Here is a 17,128-nt window from a genome sequence, read left to right as displayed (position 1 = left end):
GAATGTACTGGCTGTGTGGCTTTGGGAAAATCATTGACCCTCTCTGGTCTGCTGTTTCTTGATAAGAACATCGACAGGCCGGACTGAGCCATAAGAATTCTGCAACTTAAAAAAAATTTTTTTAAGTTTATTCGTTTATTTTTGAGAGAGAGAGAGAGAGAATGCACAAGTGGGGGAGGGGCAGAGACAGAGGGAGACAGAGAATCCCAAGCAGGCTCTGGGCTGCCAGCACAGAGCCCAATGTGGGGCTTGAACTCACAAACCGAGAGATCATGACCTGAGCCGAAGCCAAGAGTTGGATGCTTAGCTGGCGGACCCCCCCCCCCACCCGGGCGCCCCAGAATTCTGCAGTTTGAAAGAGAGTTGTGACAGCTTCTGGTTCCAGAGTATCCTCTCCTCACCAGGAAATTACTCATACAGACTAGAAAACACCGTTCCCACTTTACCAATGGGGAAACTGAGGCTCAGAGAGGTGAGGTCCCCTGCAGGAAATGTCACCCAGCTCTTCGGTGGGCGAGGCTGGCTTGAACCTCCCCGTCCCCCCCCCCCCCCCCCCCCCGCCCCGCATCTGCTTGCTGCAAAACCCTTGGCTTTTTCTAGATCAGGCCAACTCCTTGTTACCTCGGGGAATAAAACCAAACTTTCTCATAATGAGGGATGAAATGTGCAGAGGGCTTGGATTTCCAAATCCAGGGAACAATCGTCGCTTCGGCAAAGGCATTTGTGGTCTTTTACAGTTTCCTCCAGAGCGGTTTTTGTAAGTTGATGAGAAAGACTCACTCTGTGCAGTGTAAGGAGGGGAGTCTGGAAACAATGAAATCAGCATTCTTATAATTAGCTCTTAAATTGTTCCCCTGTGTAGACGCTCCCCCCAGCTCCCGCTCTATCGTGCTATTTGCACATTCTTACTTACACAAATCTGAACAATTTTTGACAAGATTTTTGAGTTTTGTCAGATGTGAATTGTTAAGATTTAATTGAAAAAATGAACAGAACGCAGCCACTATTTCAAAGGGAGTGACCCAGAACCAATTAGAATTTAGTAACAATTGACCATTCAACACTGAAATCCAGGTTGGGACAGTCAGATTCAAGCCACTTTAATTCCATCCCCCCTCCCCACTCCTGAACTCAAAATATCATTAGTGGGAGATTTCCCTGCGTTTTCTTCCAATCAATCTTCCTGGTTTTGGAGGTGAAGTTCAGCGGGCAGGGCCGTGCTGGGGAGGATGCTGGCCGGTTATCTCCCGGGCTGAGATGATCCCCAATATAGGTTACCGTCTTGAAAAAACAGGTCAGGCCAAGCAACATTCCTCGCCAAATTGCTGTTGACAGCCCAAACAGGAGACGGGGGAGGGCCACAAAAAGGGCCTTTCATCTGAAGACAACACAGCGAATAATTGGTCATTCTCTCCTTCTCAGCTGGGGAAAAATTCCCAAACAAAGCCACGGCTTCCTACGGCAACTTCTTAATCCTTTCTGGCGGATGGTCTCAGGGAAGTGTCAGCTGAGAAAACGTGGCTGGCGTGGCGGGCACGGTGCCCGGCGCATAGTAGGTGTTCATTAAATGCGCTTGGGGGTGGGGGTGGCCCAGTAAACGAGTGGATGACCTCGGGGAGTCGGTGGCATGTGGCTGTGGGAGGGCTGATCCGCAGAGTCGTTTTTCCGGTCTGCTCCAGTCCTTCTCTGCAGAGAGGGAGTCCCACGTGAACTCTAGAAACTTCCAACCCTCTCCCGGGCTTTCTGGGTTCTTCGCTGAAGAACTTCTGTCTTCCTCTCATTTGGCTCGTGGTCCTGGTCCCCTTCTCTGCCCAGCTCCTGGCTACCACTGCCATTTACAAAGCACATACCTGGTGCCAGGCGTGGTGTGGCTTTGTCTTGTGGTCCTCGTAAGGACCCTGGAAGGAAACCGAGGCCTGGGGAGGCCCTGGCGTCTGTTCGCGGCCCCCGGGTTCCAACTGTCTGCCCAGCGCTCATGACACCTGCCGCCCATTCTCCAGCGTTGGGTCCTGGGGCTTCTAGAAGCTTCTAGAAGCAGGGCCCTGCCCCGGCCCTTCTCCTCTGCTCCCAGTGAAACTGGGGGACCCAAAGCCCAGAACCCATTCTGCTCCTGACTTTTGCAGGCTGAGGTCAAGGCTCTCCCGTCGCTGCTTGAGGCCACCTCACTGAGGAGCTGTCCTGGAATCCGTGCCATCCAATCGAATCTTCTCATCTCTGTGATCACCTCTGTCCCCAAACTCTTTTCTCGCTACACCTCTTTTCATTTCTAGAAATCAGGTGAGCTCCCAAACTGCACCGTCAAGTATCCAAGTACGAACACATGAAACACAAACAAAAATGTCCCCCGGGGCTTAGGTTATGAAGGAGCCCTTTGGGGTGTCTTACAGACCTTTGGTGTCGTGGTTTGGGTCCCCCGAAGCCAAGAAAAGTACTTACCTGGGAGGTTGTCCCAGGAAACACCGTGTGGCCCCAGGAGAGGATGAGAGGACAGGACACAGTGGGGAGCCTGCCTTGAGTCCTGCCCTGGGGCACACACAGTGCTGGGGGGCCCTCCCTGGTCCTGCCCTGGGGCGCGGGGCTGGGGGGCACCCACCAGCTGGTCTGGAGGGCGGTTCCCGGGTGGGTGGGGGACAGGGACCCTCTGGCGCTTTGGGCTGCACTGTCTCCCAGAGAGTCCCCAGGCCAGGGGATGTGGCCACTGGCGGTTGGCAGTCAGGGGCATTGCCGCGGCTGCCGCGGTGGGTTCTGGCCCCGTGGAGTTGGCAGGAGTGGGTCTGTCACCCTCTGGATGAGTCACGATACCTCTCTGAGCCTCAGTTTCCCCACCTGCGCAGTGGGGAGAGCAGGGCTCGCTCTCAGGTTTGTGATGAGGCTTAAACCGGCCCCCGGGGGCAAAGCGCCTCATCCTAGAAGGGGACCAAGGGCCGCCACAGGCAGCGCCTCATGCAGCCCTGAGGGGCGGCTGCTCAGGTGGCGGGGGTGGTCGGCTGAGGGCTCTGGGGATGCCGAGCGAGCGAGGCCGGGGCGGGAACCAGGTCTTGTCGCCTAGGGGAGGGGCTTCAGAAGGCGGGAGCGCCGTGGCAGGGAAGAGGGACGTGCTAGGACCCGTGGCCTCGAGGCCACTGCCGAGGACTGTACGGGAGACCCCATTTCACCTGTTGGTAGGAGCACGGTGCTCGGTGAGGTAGTGAGCTCTCCGTTCCCGGAGGTGTGTGAGAGGCCGAGCGTCGGTGTTAAGCTTTCCCGGTCATGTTGGGGAGCTCGGAGCCCTGCACGGTGGTGGTGTCGAAGGGGAGGGTGGGGGGCGACTTCTGAGGTCTTTTCCACCCCAGCGAGTCTAGAATTCCATTTGTCTGTTAGGGGCCAAGCACTGTAAACGTGCTCCTCATTTGACGCATTGCGTCCGTGACTGCTCCGGGCTCCCCAGATAGGGTCCAGCAGTCGGGCCTGGTCTGAATTAGTGGGGCGTGTTGGGGGGGTGGGTTCTGACTTCAGCCTGAATGAGCCGCTGAGCGGTGACCCGGAGGCTCAATGGGAGAGAAGCCGCTGGCTGGTGGGGCCCTGGGCCTCAGACAGGATGAAAAGCAGAGGGGAGTCTGCCCGGCCGGGGGCGGGGGTGAGGCCTGCGGGCCCGTAAGAGTCCAGCCAGGCGGCGGCTCGTGCTTGTGGGTGCCCCGGGCACGAATCCTACGGGGTGAGGGGCCCCCAGAAAACCAGCGCCTCGTGCCTCCTGGCTTTGGCCGCGGCCCGGCTGCGCCCCGGGGGCCAGGGCTGGGAGGTCACCTTGGGCCTGTCCCCGACCCCGCGGAGGCTCCCTGCCTTCTCCGTGTGGGGCTGACGCCCCTGCTCTCCCAGCCGCTCCGGGGGGAGAGTGTCCGGGACGAGGGACTGGAATTCGGCCACGGCTCTCGTGGCGTCCCCAGCTCGGCTGACGGTGTCACACAGGCTCAGGGCCGAAAGGCGCTGTCACTTCCCACCCCCTTCTGGCCGCGTCTGAGACAGACATTGTCATGTGCACCACACAGGAGTGGGGGCACAGGTGACCCAAGCGAAGTCCTGGGGACCCTGAGGTGAGCCAGGCCGCACTCGTTCGTTCCGTCTGCAGGCAGGGCGCCTCCTCCGGGCGGGGCTCCGGGTCGGGCTCAGTACACGACCCGAACCCACACGACCGACTGGTAAGTGATGAGGCCTCGCGACCGGCAAGCTCCCGGGGGCCTGGCCTGATCCCTGCCTCCCGACGGCGCGGACGCGTTCTGCGTTGACCGCCGTGGCGATCTGGTCCTGCTCGCTTGTAAAGAGCTAACATCATACACTGAACGTCTTCCCAGATCGCCCCGACTCCACGTGGGGAGCTTCAGCCAGGCCGATGGCTGCTCTTTGAGGCCACAGTGCTGGGCCACAGGCTGGACGTGCAGAGGTGACCTCACGCACCTGTCCCGGGGGGCGCCCAGAGGACGGGGACGCCAGGAGCCGACCCTCTCTGCTCCCTCCGGGCCACCCGTTTCCCCTCCCCCTATTTGCAGAAGTCAGATGAAGGAGCCCAGTGCACTTATCTGCAGACAGACCATGTGTCGCAGCCACAGCGTCAGCAGAGAGGCCTCGGGCAGCCTTGACGTCCGCAGGGCACCTGCTCGGGCAAAGGGCTGGAGTCCTGTCTCTCGGGCTCAAATTCAGCCTCTGCTACTCGTTTGCTGAGGGGCCTGAACACAAGCAATTAAGCCCCCCGGACCTCAGTTTACCCATCTGTAAGGCGGAAATAAGAGCTTTCTTTGTTTTAAAACAGAGCTTTACAAGACCTTCCTAAGAGCCTGGCCCCACGGGGTTTCCGAGAGGATTAAATGAATTAATGGTGCGTCTGGAAGCAAACCCCTCACGGTCATTTACGGAGTTTAATTTCGGTCAAGAAAGCAGAGCCAGGCAGGAGCAGTGCTCGGCACCCAGGTCTCCCGGCTTCCAGACTCCAGGGCCCGGCCCCTGAGAGCCCCACGCTGGGGCCGGTTCCCAAGGCAGGACAGTCGGGGGGATTCTGCCCCCACCAGAGGCTCTCCCGGCTTCCTCTGGATCCAGCTTGCCTGTCTTCGTAGGGCTGGCTGGGAGGGGGCGGAGAAGAAAGGCTTGAAACTGTATCCTCTGTCCGCTTGGGGTCAGGGGATCAGACCCCCACATCTTCTCCACCGTCAAAAGCCCCGTAGGATTTTCTTGAAGTTAAGTTTCACATCATATGGCTGAACATTTGGAACTTTTTAAACGGAAATTGTGGAAAAAATGAGAAGTATTTTAGTCTCGGAACACAATACCTTCCTGGCAGGGAGCCACGGGGGAAAGCTCCAGGCTGGAGAAAAAAATGGTCATAATTGTCAATCTGGATTAATCCGGGCGTTCTTCCGCTTAACCTCGTGTCGGGCTGAGCGGGCTAATCAGGGCACAGAAGACACTGTCTTTTGTAACTGTACGGGGGCTCCGGTCTCACGCATCAGCTAATTTTCCGATCACGTTTCCTTAATTATAAGCTCGGTTTAATGGAGGCCCGGACGAAACTGAATCATAAGGAAAATGTGAACGTTCCGAGCCAAGGATTTGTGGCGGAAACGTCACAGCCTATCATCGGTGGCTTAGTGGGCGATTGGTCTATGCCCCACCAGCAGCTCTGGAAGAATTCAGTTAGCAGCAGGGGTAGGGAAGGGCGGTGCACGGCAGTCTGGGCTCAGTAATTTCTGGACCCCCCGCGAGGGAGCCCGTGGGCATCCCCTTTGTACAGATCCCGCGAAAGAGGAGCAGAGAGGATCGAGCAAGGGCTTCCGGAAGGAGTGGCTTCTGTCCCGCCCTCCCTGACCCGCACCTGCTGGACCGGCGATGCCTTGCTGGCCCTGCCTTCTGGGCTGGGGCGACAGGAGGGGCAAAGGCCCTCCGAAATGGCCTCGGCCCTGCCTGATGCCAGCCTGGGCACCGGGGCGGTTTGCGTGGAGCTGGAGGAAGGCCCCTCCTTGATGACAGCCGCCCTCCAATCCAGGCCTCTTCCCGTTTTCTCTTCCTGTGCCCTTTCTCTGGGGCCAGACCCGGTCCTCCCCTTGTACCTTCCAGGCCCGTGGTCCCCCCGTGGGGCTCTTGCAGGCTTGGGCCCGCCGGAGGGCCAGAAACAGGCCGAGAGGAGGATTTTAAGGTGGCAGGTGAGGGAGAGGTGGGGGCCCCTGTCCCACGTGACCCTGACTTTACCCCAGAGGCAGAGGACCAGCGGGGGTCGGCTCTGGCCAGGAGGGGCTGACGGTCTTGCTCTGTGGCTTGGTGCCTTCCCTGTGACGGCGGAGGTCGGATGGAGGGGACACCTGTGGCCCTGTCACCTCGCTCACACCCCACAAACTGGGGGCCACACAGAGTTGCCGTGTCACGTGGGGCTCAGAGCAGCTTCGGGAAGCCCCACGGGGCCCAGGGCAAGAGCAGGCGTCCTTGGCGTTCCCAGTCGGCGAGCATCCCCCTCCTGGGCCGAAGTCGATGCCGCCGGCCGCGGTGCCGGTGCCTGGGCAGGCCGGGGCGGCCCCTTCAGCTCCCCGGCTTTCCGGTGGACCCTCTTTAGGACAAGCCCACAGTCCAACCCCACCTCCCCCTCCTCCACCGCATTCCAGGCGCCGGGCCACGAAAACAGATCAGGCCTCAGCCCTGCACTAGGAGAGCACGGCGGCCGGTCATCAGCCAGAGAGGAACCACGGCTGCCGCTTGCAGCACAGAGTCTTGGTGCTTCCAGGAAGGCTTCCTGGAGGTGGTGTCACTCGGAGATTCTAAAGAGTAATAGGACTTTGCTATATGGCCAAGATCCTGGGAGCAGTGGAAACAGAACAGGAGTCTCAAGCCGGTGTGGCGCTCAGGGACCCCTGGGGCCGGGAACGTGCTCAGAGGTGTGTCTGGGGTGGTCTGCTGGACCTCGGATCCTGGCTCAGAAAGGGGACTCCGTCCAGGGGGGCAATGGAGAACCGTGTTCGCTTTTGTGCCGTGGCAGAAGGCAAGCGGATACGGGCCGGGAGGCCCCCTGGCAGCAGTAGGTGGAGGGAGGAGTGGGGGTGAGCCTATCACTGGCGACCAGTGAGGTGATCCGCAAGGGTCTGGGGCACAGGGATGGCGGCCACGCTGGGCGGCTGCGTGGGTGTGGAGGGGCGGCGGGCAGGAGAGGTGGCTCTGGGGGACATGACGCCTGTCGGGGGGCCTCTGTATCCCTGGTCCGGGCGACCCGAGGGGTTCAGCATGGAGGCCGAGGACCGAGTCCCAGGGACCATCAAACGTGCTCCAGTCCCCAGAACTGACTGCCGAGACCCCTGCAGAGTCCTACAAAGACGACGCTCGTGTCCTCCTTGGTGCACAAGCCGCCGGGCTGCTTCTGGAAACCCTTAGACGTTTGTAGCCAAAGTGCTTGCACCCCAGGGCGCCCAGTGTCCCCTGCACGGCAAGCAGCCCCTCACCTATCCTGGGAGGGCTCTGCAGAGTGAGGCCCCGATCTGCGTCACCCCCACCCCGACCCCTGCTCAGCAGCGCTGCCGAAGGGAATGATTAATGAACACCTCTGTCCTCAAAGCTCTCGGGGTGAGCACAGGGCCGCTCATCTCTGCAGACCAACCAGCTGGAACATGAACGGCAGATGCTTGACGTTTGCTTTTCTTCTTGGCTGCCAGCTCAGATTTCCAATCCAACGCCCACTGGCGTTCTTCGCCCAGCCCAGGGCCGGCTGGCACCCACTCTCTCTGTCCCCTGCCCCTGCGAAGTCCCCGGTGTCGGGTGCCGGATGCCCGAAGCCAGTGAGCGGGAGGGAGACAGCCTGACCCCACGCCTGGCCTCCCAGGACTTACACACACTTTTACGGATTTCTATTTTTGTCTTAATCGCCCTCCTCATTGAGTGTGCAGTCTCGTTTTGTGTTCAGTCACAAAGAGTTAGGGAACAAATTCGCAATAACCACATCGGTGAGGTCAGAGTTCTTGTGATGAGTATCTTTCTACTTAGATCCAGACGCAAGCACCCTCCCGGGTGTGGCTCGCTGAGACTTGGGACGCGCGGGCCGTCCTGGGGCTTCAGAGCTGTACACGTTCACCTCTGGTCCTTCCTGTCACCTCCTTCTTCGGTCCTCCTCTTCTCTCTCCATCGCCTTGCTCGGAGACTGCTTCTCTCGGTCACTGTCCCTGACCGCCAACACTGGGTGTGGACGATCAGGGCAAAGCTGGCCCACCTTCTCCACCCTTCTCTGTCTCCATCTCCCGCTATGCCATGTGACTTTGAGGCTCCTCCCCTCTGCTGGTGGAGCCCAGTTTCCCACTGCCCAGCCAGGAGGCCAAGACTTGCCTGGGCCAATGGGATACGGCAGTGATGCATGCCCGTTCTGAGCAAGGCCTCAAGAGGCGGGTCTAAGTTGTTAGTGTTTCCCTTTTGGGTTTGCATTTTTGGGGGCTATATTTAAGATTCCTCCCTACTCTGGGGTCATAAAGGTATTATTTTATATTTTCTTCTCAGTTTTATAGTTCCCTTCACATGTGTGTCTTTAATTCATCAGAAATCAACTTTTGTATATGGTGTGAGGTAGGGATTTTATCTTTTTTCTCTTTTTTTTTAACGTTTATTTCCTAATGACTATAAATGTAAAGTAACTCCGTGCAATGTTTTATTTCCTAAAAATTTTAAAATTATTTTGGCCCGTTTCTCTTCCATTATCCTTTTATACTAACTCTCCAAATTTCACGGGAACAAATCTGTTAGAATTTTTTCTTCAAAGTTCATTGACTCTACAAACTCATTTAGAGAGAGTTGGCATCTTTATGACGTGAGTCTTCATGTCCCTTAAGATGACCTATTTCATACCTTTTTCTAGGAAACACTTGCAAAGTTCTAAAGGTTATAGTTTTGCTTGCTTAAAGCTGGGAACTTTTCTCTAATTTTAAAATTGGTTATTAGAGGCATCTGGGGATTCCATTGCTTTTGTATTCAGCAAACTTGCTGAGCATTAGTTATGCCTGTATAATTATTCGTACAACATATACCAGTTTGTCCATAGATTATCTTGGACTTTCTACATGGACAGAGTATTTTCCAATGTTCGCCTCTTGATTTTTTTTATCTTGTTCTATTGCATTGTCTAGATCCACTAGTACCACGTTGAACATGAGTGACAATGAGGGCATCTTTGCCTTAATCTTGATTTTGATTAGGATATTGGAAATTTAACGACTAAGTGTCATGTCTTCTCTATGTTTTTGATAAACAGTTTTTATCTAGTGTGGCAGAGTCTACAAATTGTCCCTTGCTATCCATTTGTCCTTAGTTTTCCCTTCCAGTAATAGAACTCCTCTGGGTTTTAGCAGGGTGCACGGCTACCCAGATGGCTTCCCAGTCTTGGTGTGGCCACATGACAAAGTCTCATCAGTGGGTATGGGGCGCAGTGCTGTGTGCAGATTCTATACCCCTTGCCCTCTTGCCCTTTCTGTGGAAGTGGTGATGGTGAGGCCAATCCACTTTGATCAAGTGGGTGAGGACAGCATGCGAGGGTGTGGACATCAAATTGGGAGGAACCAGGGTCCCTGGGTGAGTGCAGGGAGCAGAGCCAGCTGCCTGGCCAGGACTCCCATTTCCCTGCACTGTCCCACATCACACAAACAAACTCCCATCTTGTCCCAATACCACTGGGATCTTTTTGTTCTGCAGCTTAGCCTATGTCTTGTCTAAATTTATCCAAATAAGGAAATTTCATGCTATTCGTGGTTTGTTAAGAACTTTGCAAACAAAATCTTCAGTGGAGGTGAGCTATCCTGAGTGCCGGTTTGGCATCTGGGAAGATGCTATTCTCCTCCTTTTATCTCTTTCTCATCACCTTCCTTACTGAGCTTTTGGACAAAAACCCTCCTTGTGTTTATGGAGCACACTACAATGAGCTGTGGTCATCTGAACACACTTCAGGTTTGATTTGCCAGGTTCCCCTTAAGAGTTTTTTCACATCTATCTATCTATCTATCTATCTATCTTTTATTTATTTATTTTGAGAGAGAGAGAGAGAGAGAGAGAGAGGGAGCGTGCGCACAAGTGGGGGTGGGGCAGAGAGAGAGGGAGAGAGAAAATCCCAAGTAGACTCCACACGGCTCGTGCAGAGCCTGACATGGGGCTCAGACTCACGAACCGTGAGGTCATGGCCTGAGCCGAAGTTGGATGCTTAACCGACTGAGTTACCCAGGTGCCCCTTGCATCTATATTTTTAATTGAAATTGGGGTAAGATTTCCTTTTCATGAAATGTCATTTACTTTAAGCATTAGGTTATATTAGTCCCAGACAATGAGCAACTTTCCCATGATTCCCATTCTCTGAAGCAGGGTGCACATGATAAGCACTGTCTGTTCCCTGAAGTTTTGGTAAATGTTGATGTGATACTATCTGGGCTCCATAGCTTTTTTTTTTTTTGCCGTTTGGAGGCGTGAACTTTTGTTAATTAATTTACTACCTGCGTGGGTCATTGCCTTGTTCCTGTCTGCTCTCTCGTCTTGAATTGATTTTGGTAATGAATTTTTCTTCAAGGCAATTGTCCATTCTGCTTGATGAGAGACTTACTGGCACAGAGTCAATCATACCCCCCTGTCAGAGTTTCTAAAGCCACACCGTACCCACCTTGTCCCCTGCCTCACATTACTCCTTTGCCCCGTTTCGCCTGTTCGATCTCGCTAGACATTTTTCCCGTCAGATTTCCTCAGAGAACATTTTGCTTTCCTTGCTCCTTTCTATATCTATTTCTATAAATAGAAGTCTTTCACTTCTGTTTAATCGATTTCTTCCCACGTCTTTACTTCTTTTCTTCTATGTTCTTCCGAGCTATTGTCATTCTATGATTTCCTTTAGTTAAACATCTAACTTCCCGACTTTAGGTTTTCCTATTCTGTGATGAATGCATCTCGTTTTGTGATATGTCTAAAACCTTATCTAGGTGCACCCCCAAAACCACATAAAATGCTTTCTTTTTCATTCACATTAAGTAATTTGTAATCGCCTCTTTAACTCATGACATTTTTGTAGGAGTGGGTCTAAACTTCCCAAATGTCTATGTACATGCATTTTTTTAAAAGTTTATTTGTGTATTTTGAGAGAAAGAGCACAAGCAGGGGAGAGGCAGAGACAGAGAGAGAGAGAGAGAGAGAGAGAGAGAGAATCCCAAGCAGGCCCTGTGCAGCACACGGCCTGACACGGGGCTCAGTCTCATCAAGACTCAGCAAGATCATGACCTGAGCTGAAACCAAGAGTTGGGCGCTCAACCGACTAAGCCACCCAGGTGCCCCTCTGTACATGCATTTAAATCATATTTTTATTGTTAATTTGTAAAGTAATTGTACTGTGGTCAGAGAACATGGTCTGTGTGAAAGTTGTTGAGGTCTATTTTTTGACCTGTAGATTGTCACGTTTTGCAAATGTCTTACCTGTGTTTGCAAGAGCGTCTGAAGTCTCCGGCCGAAGGAGGTATCACCAGGGAGGCCATTTTTCATTGTGTCCATTCCTGGGCGGCACGAGGTACTTTATGACTTTATGTGTGGTTCCAAATGGCCCCAGGAGGAAAGCAAGACAGAGGTTATTTAACGCTTAATTTACAGGACAGGGGACTGCAGCTCAGGGAGGGAAATCTATGTGCCCGAAGTCACACAGCTCCTACGTGACAGGTAACTGTGGAGGACAGGTAACTTCTGCCTGCGGGTGTTGGCCAAAAGGAACAGTGTGTAATGGCGTGGAACAGCATGGGGCACCACAGGGGCTTTGCCCAACCTTGAGCATTGGGTTCTGATGCTCATGGGACCTGATAGAGGCAGGAAGTCACAGGGATTTATCACCTGCTGCCTCTTCTCATGTATGAAAACCCCAGAACCTCCATGGGGCCAGGTTACATGGCCTCCAGCCCCCTCCCTTTAGGGACCGTGAGCCTTGTCTGGAGCGTTCTCTCCCATCCAAGGTCTAAGGGTCCCTTGACCTTGCTGTCTTAAGTCCTCCCTCTTCCCAGAAATGTGTGGCTGTTATCACACCTGCCATGCTCCCTGCTTTCGTGCCTCTGGGTCTCTGCCCCAGTTCCCTGCAGGGATCCGAGTGCTCCCGGACCCTCTACCCGGACAATCACCAGCCCGCACTGTGGCCTTTTTCCTGGTTCTTCTGTCTGTCCACCCTCCCCACCTTCTCCTGGACCGTCCCTCACCCTCACTGGCTTCCTGGCGTCCAACCCAGAGGGCTGTTTCTAACACATCTGGCCCTCCCCTCTCCGGCTCATCCCCTTGGGGCTTCCCCACCGTCTCCCTCAGGCCCAGCCTCTCTCCTCCCGGAGGCCAGCGTGCAGTCAGGACAAGCCATTTGCCATCTCACTGGCCCCTCTGCCCAAAGGTGATGATCCATCCAAGGATAGCCACCCTTGGAGAGGTGACTCCAGGTCACCTCCACTGGGCAGCCTTCCTTGGTCACTCGGGGTCAGGACCCCCTGCCCTCCGATAGCACCTGGGGCTGCCCTCGGTCCTGGCTGTCATTGCTCGGATGGTGTGGTCACAGCTGTGTCTCTCATCGCCAGGAACAGCGGCCGCTGTGAATGCGGACCCCATCTCCTCTTGTGGCTCTGGCTCCCAGACCTGGTGTCGGTGCCCGCTGACCCCTGGGCAGCTCTCTCCCGAGCTGCCGGGCAAGCACCGCCAGAGGGACAGGAAGTGGCATCACCTTTCCACTCTTTCCTTGCAGTGGCCTCCCGGATGCAGGGCTCCTGCCTGCTGACCAAGGTCAAGGCCCTTTCCAACGGCCCTTCATTAGTGAGTGGGCATCTCGCTGAGTCAGCAGGGACCTCTTCACAGCCCCTGTTCAGGGTCACTAGGTCCCTGGAGAATGTGGCCGAGGGCGGCCGGCCAACAACAGGGGCCATTGTCCTCATCTGCCGCGGACGGGGTCGGCCCAGGCCCATCTGGACAGGGCAGGGGGCATGACCTCAGCTGCTCCTGAGAGGTCCCGCCAAGACCCCAGGCCGAGCCCTGCCGGAGAGGGGGCGCCCAGATGGCGTCGTCAGGACCCGGGCAGGGCCCTCCAGGGGACTGTTTTAGGGTCCAAAGGAGCAACTTCATCTCCACCCGTGTCCATTGCCGCCAGACCCCCAGATGGACTCTTCACCGTGGCCCCAAGGCAGGAGCGAGCGCGTCTCGGGTGATGGGGGCCTCATGCCTCCCGCGCAGCCCCTCATCTCTGGACACTGATGTTCTCGGGACCTCTGGGCTCAGCCTCCCACGATTGCTTCCTCCAGACCCTGCCTCTCCAGGCCCGCCCGTCTCCTGCCCATCCGCCCCTCACTCCTGCCCCTCTGCTGGGACTCCACCCGAGACCATCCGGGCACCAGCAGAGCGCGCGCGGGGCGGGGCCTGCGCGGGGCGGGGCCTGCGCGGGGCGGGGCCTGCGCGGGGCGGGGCCTGCGCGGGGCGGGGCCTGCGCGGGGCGGGGCCTGCGCGGGGCGGGGCCTGCGCGGGGCGCCTGTTGATGTTCCGGCGTGAGAATGGGCTGTGTGGCTGGCTATGTCCCCGGCACCTGCAGGGAGGGCCCTGCAGCGACCTGCCCAAGACGACCCGGGGAATGAGCGCGGGTGTCAGCACTTGGAGCGGCCGCGGCGCCCCGGGGCCCCCACCGGCAGCCTGCAGAACCGAAGCCCTTCTCTGAGTCCTCACGCTGGCCGGCCGCTCCCACCCTTGTCGCTGAGGACCCTGTGTTGGCTCCACGCCCTTTTTCTAGGTCAAGAAATAAAACGTGACAGACTCAGCCCGGGTCCCCTCTCCCTCCCCACCCCCTCCCTCCTCGAGGTCACCCCCAGCCCACGTATGGAGGCTCAAACCTGTAGCTGTGTGTGAAAGCGTGGACGTGGTGTGGACGGTAGGTGTCAGATCTGACGTTCAAGACAGTAACAAAACATGGGACCTCTTCCGTAGCTCTTTCCACCCGGCCTGGGCTGTGATTGACACAGATCCATCCGGAGCCCAGAGCGCGGTCATAGGCATGGTCTCTGTTTGCCTGATGAGGAAACAGGCTCAGGCAGGTGCAGGGGCTAGAACACGCTCATGGGCCTCAGAGCCCCCGTGGCTGCAGCAGCGTCTGCTGGAAGGGAGGTGACTTCCCAGTCATCCCCAGCCGTGGCCCCACTGACCCCTGAGCCGAGTGTAGCTCCCGCCCAGGTGTTCCCAGGCCTGGTCAAGCTGGCCTTCTCCCCCCCCCCCCGCCCGCCCCCCACCTTGCCAGTTCACCTGCCCCCAGCACCCTGCTCCCTGCTCTGCCAGGCCATGGCTCGCCACTCTGAGCTGGGCCCGTGCGCCCCCGGGGCCAGGCCTTTACCCAGGCTGTGCCTTCCCCAGCTCACCTCCCTGGGTGCCCCTTGGACTTTAAGGAGCTGCCGTACTCCCATCAGGCGCATCTGGGTTGAAGAGGCCCTACGGGCCACCTTGTCAGGTCAGTCACCAGCTGACAACTAGCTTCCCTCCCTGGAGATCCAGGGCTCCGCCCGAGAGACAGATCCTGCCACAGCGCCCAGGGGGTTCCGATCATCAGGAGGATTCGGAACCCCTCTTTGCAGGACATCTGCGTGGGACACTCCAGCAGCCTTACCCCTCCCCGACAAGGACCGTCCTCGCGTGAGTTCCTCTGGGGGCGGAAGCAGCCGTTCTGTATCCAGGGAAGGGAACCAGGGCCAGGCCCAGGACGTGAGCCGCTGCCCCGCCAGCATCACAGACCACACCCACGCCCCGCAGCGCGTGCGGAACCACCCAGGCAAGCCGCCCGCATCTGGCCGTCCACACGGAAGCCCAGATTTCCGGCTCAGACAAGTTAAGAGATGTCTGGGCTTTGGCTGTTCCGGAAAAGCCACTCATTAAGATGTCTCTTGTCTCGGTGCCCCAGACCCCTGTCCTGTCACTGATCAGGTTACAGCGAGTGACAGCGAGAAGGTGCTGCCTCTGGGGGGTGGGGGCTGGGCAGAGAGGACAGGTTGCTTGTGACCTGGGGCTTCCTGCTGGGCCCCTAGGGACGGGCCCGGGGCAGTCCTGGTAACTGGAGGCCCCTGCAGCCAGGCCATCAGCCCACAGGGAGCTGTCACATGGGTCAGCCAGGCCCGCCTTACACACCCGCTGGATGACTGCTGGCCAGCGGCCGTCACTCCACGGTGCTGATCTTCCAGCTACTCTGGGGGTCACTGGCCTTGGCCTGTGTGGAGAGGCAGCTGGCGGTAAGGCTGTCATTCCATCCACTTCAGCAATCTGGGCACCTACTGTGTGCCCGGTCCCATGCTGGGCAGCTGGGACTTCGCACGCAGGGGACATGATCCCTGCCCTGCACAGCACCCCTGTGTGTGGGTAGCTGACCCCCCTCCCCAACCGTGCATGGTAATAACACCCACGGGGCACAATCGGGGTCTCTGAAAGGACCCCAACCCCCCTCCCCCCCAGGCCAACCAACACAGCCAGACACACCCTTCTGCCTGCCGTGTAGATGGCCACTTCAGCTTCCTGAGCCACGATTCCTGGTTTGGAGGGTTGATGGCGGTCACACTGACATGAAGGGCCGCCATGAGGATGAACTGGGGACAGCATGGTAAGAAAGGTACAAAAGGGCCCAGGCATTATTCTCCAGCCTCCCTTCCCACGCAACCCTTCCCCCACGGCCCACGCAGGGGCTGGTCCCCACTGCAAAGACAGGAAACAGAGCTGCGGAGACCTCAAGTCAGGTGGCCAAGGTCACAGCTGAGGGGCGGGGTGGAGGGGGGGGCGGGACCTCTGGGAGAAGGTGGCAATCCTCACTGGACCCCAGAAAGGCAGTCACCCCATTCTGCATTCAGGGTCAGGTGGGAGAAAGAGGACGCCTTGCCTGTGCAGGGTTCGCGGTCTGTGCAGGACAGAGCAGGGGCGGGACGGGGGACTGGCTGACCCCAAAGCTCTCCACTCACCCGTTCGACCCGAATCCCAGGAGTTCCTGTCCTGTGCCAGATGCTGGGAGGAGCTGATATTCCAGCGGGGGCAAGCTGGGGAGGGGACAATGCAGACTCGACTAACGGAGATGGACCCTGAAGCCGGGTGAAGGGTCTAGAGCACCAGGTAGGAGCAGGTGGGTTTTGTTGATGGGGGAGGGGAGTGGATGGGGGAGGAGGACGACCTGAGCATAGGTTCCCAGCCCAGGAAGCGCGCGATAGCCTCCGACGGAGTGCGTGGCGGAGAGGCTGGCAGGATGGAGTCAGGGCCAGGATGCTGGAGGTCACCTCGGAAGAGGAGGCGAGTGGGAGACGGAGGTCTGGAGCAGCAGGAAGGTGGCACGGGTGGGATGGGAGGTGTACGTGGAGGGCACGGGCAGCGAGGGGTGGAGAAGAGCAGGCAGTGGTGGTGACGGTGGTGACGCCCCGTCCAGGGTGAGGACAAAGCGGGGGAAGTGCCAGCTTCAGGCACGCCCGTCAGTGGGGAGGGCTCCCGCCTGGGCACCAGGCGTGAGTGCCAGTGAGTGAGGGGGAAGCTGGGTCGCCTCCCCGAGTATGGCATCCCTTCTGCCACTTTCTGTTGGATTCAGGCTCCACGTCCATCCCAGGAGACTCAAGGAGAGACATAGGCCACCACCTCTCCACCTGAGAGACCTCAAAGGACTTGGGAACGTGTTTTAAAGCCCCTGTCTGCTCTCTGGCCACGAGTTTTTACGTTCCTCCCACGTGTACCACTCACCGCCCGCCACAGCCCCCCCATCTCACCTGTCATGGGCTCAGGGCCAGGGTCCCATGGTGTCCACGTGCCCTGGCAAGGCCTCACTGTGTGGTTCCGGCTCCCTCCCAGTCTGAAGACTTGTGAACTAAAGAAAAAGTCATCAGCAGCCCCCCCCCCCCAAAGGGGGCATCCAAACAGTAGGGTACCGGGAGCCCAGGAGGCCACTGCTCGGAGCACTTCCAAAGACCAGCCCCGCTCGTCCTCTCTGGACATGTTCTCCATGGCTGTTGGCTCCCCTCTGGGTGGTCCCTTGCCACCAGAAGAAGTGGCCTGTGTTTGCAACTAAATAACCTGCCCAGCTTGCTTCTTGCCCGTGGTGGTTTAGGGTGCAAAGGCTTCTCAGGTTGTTTTTTGGTTTTGGTTTTTTCTTTTTTTGTTTTTTTTTTTG

This window comes from Acinonyx jubatus, chromosome B1 (genome assembly GCF_027475565.1).
Source record: "Acinonyx jubatus isolate Ajub_Pintada_27869175 chromosome B1, VMU_Ajub_asm_v1.0, whole genome shotgun sequence".
NCBI classification, from domain to species: domain Eukaryota; kingdom Metazoa; phylum Chordata; class Mammalia; order Carnivora; family Felidae; genus Acinonyx; species Acinonyx jubatus.
Note: the sequence above shows the minus strand (reverse complement) of the source record.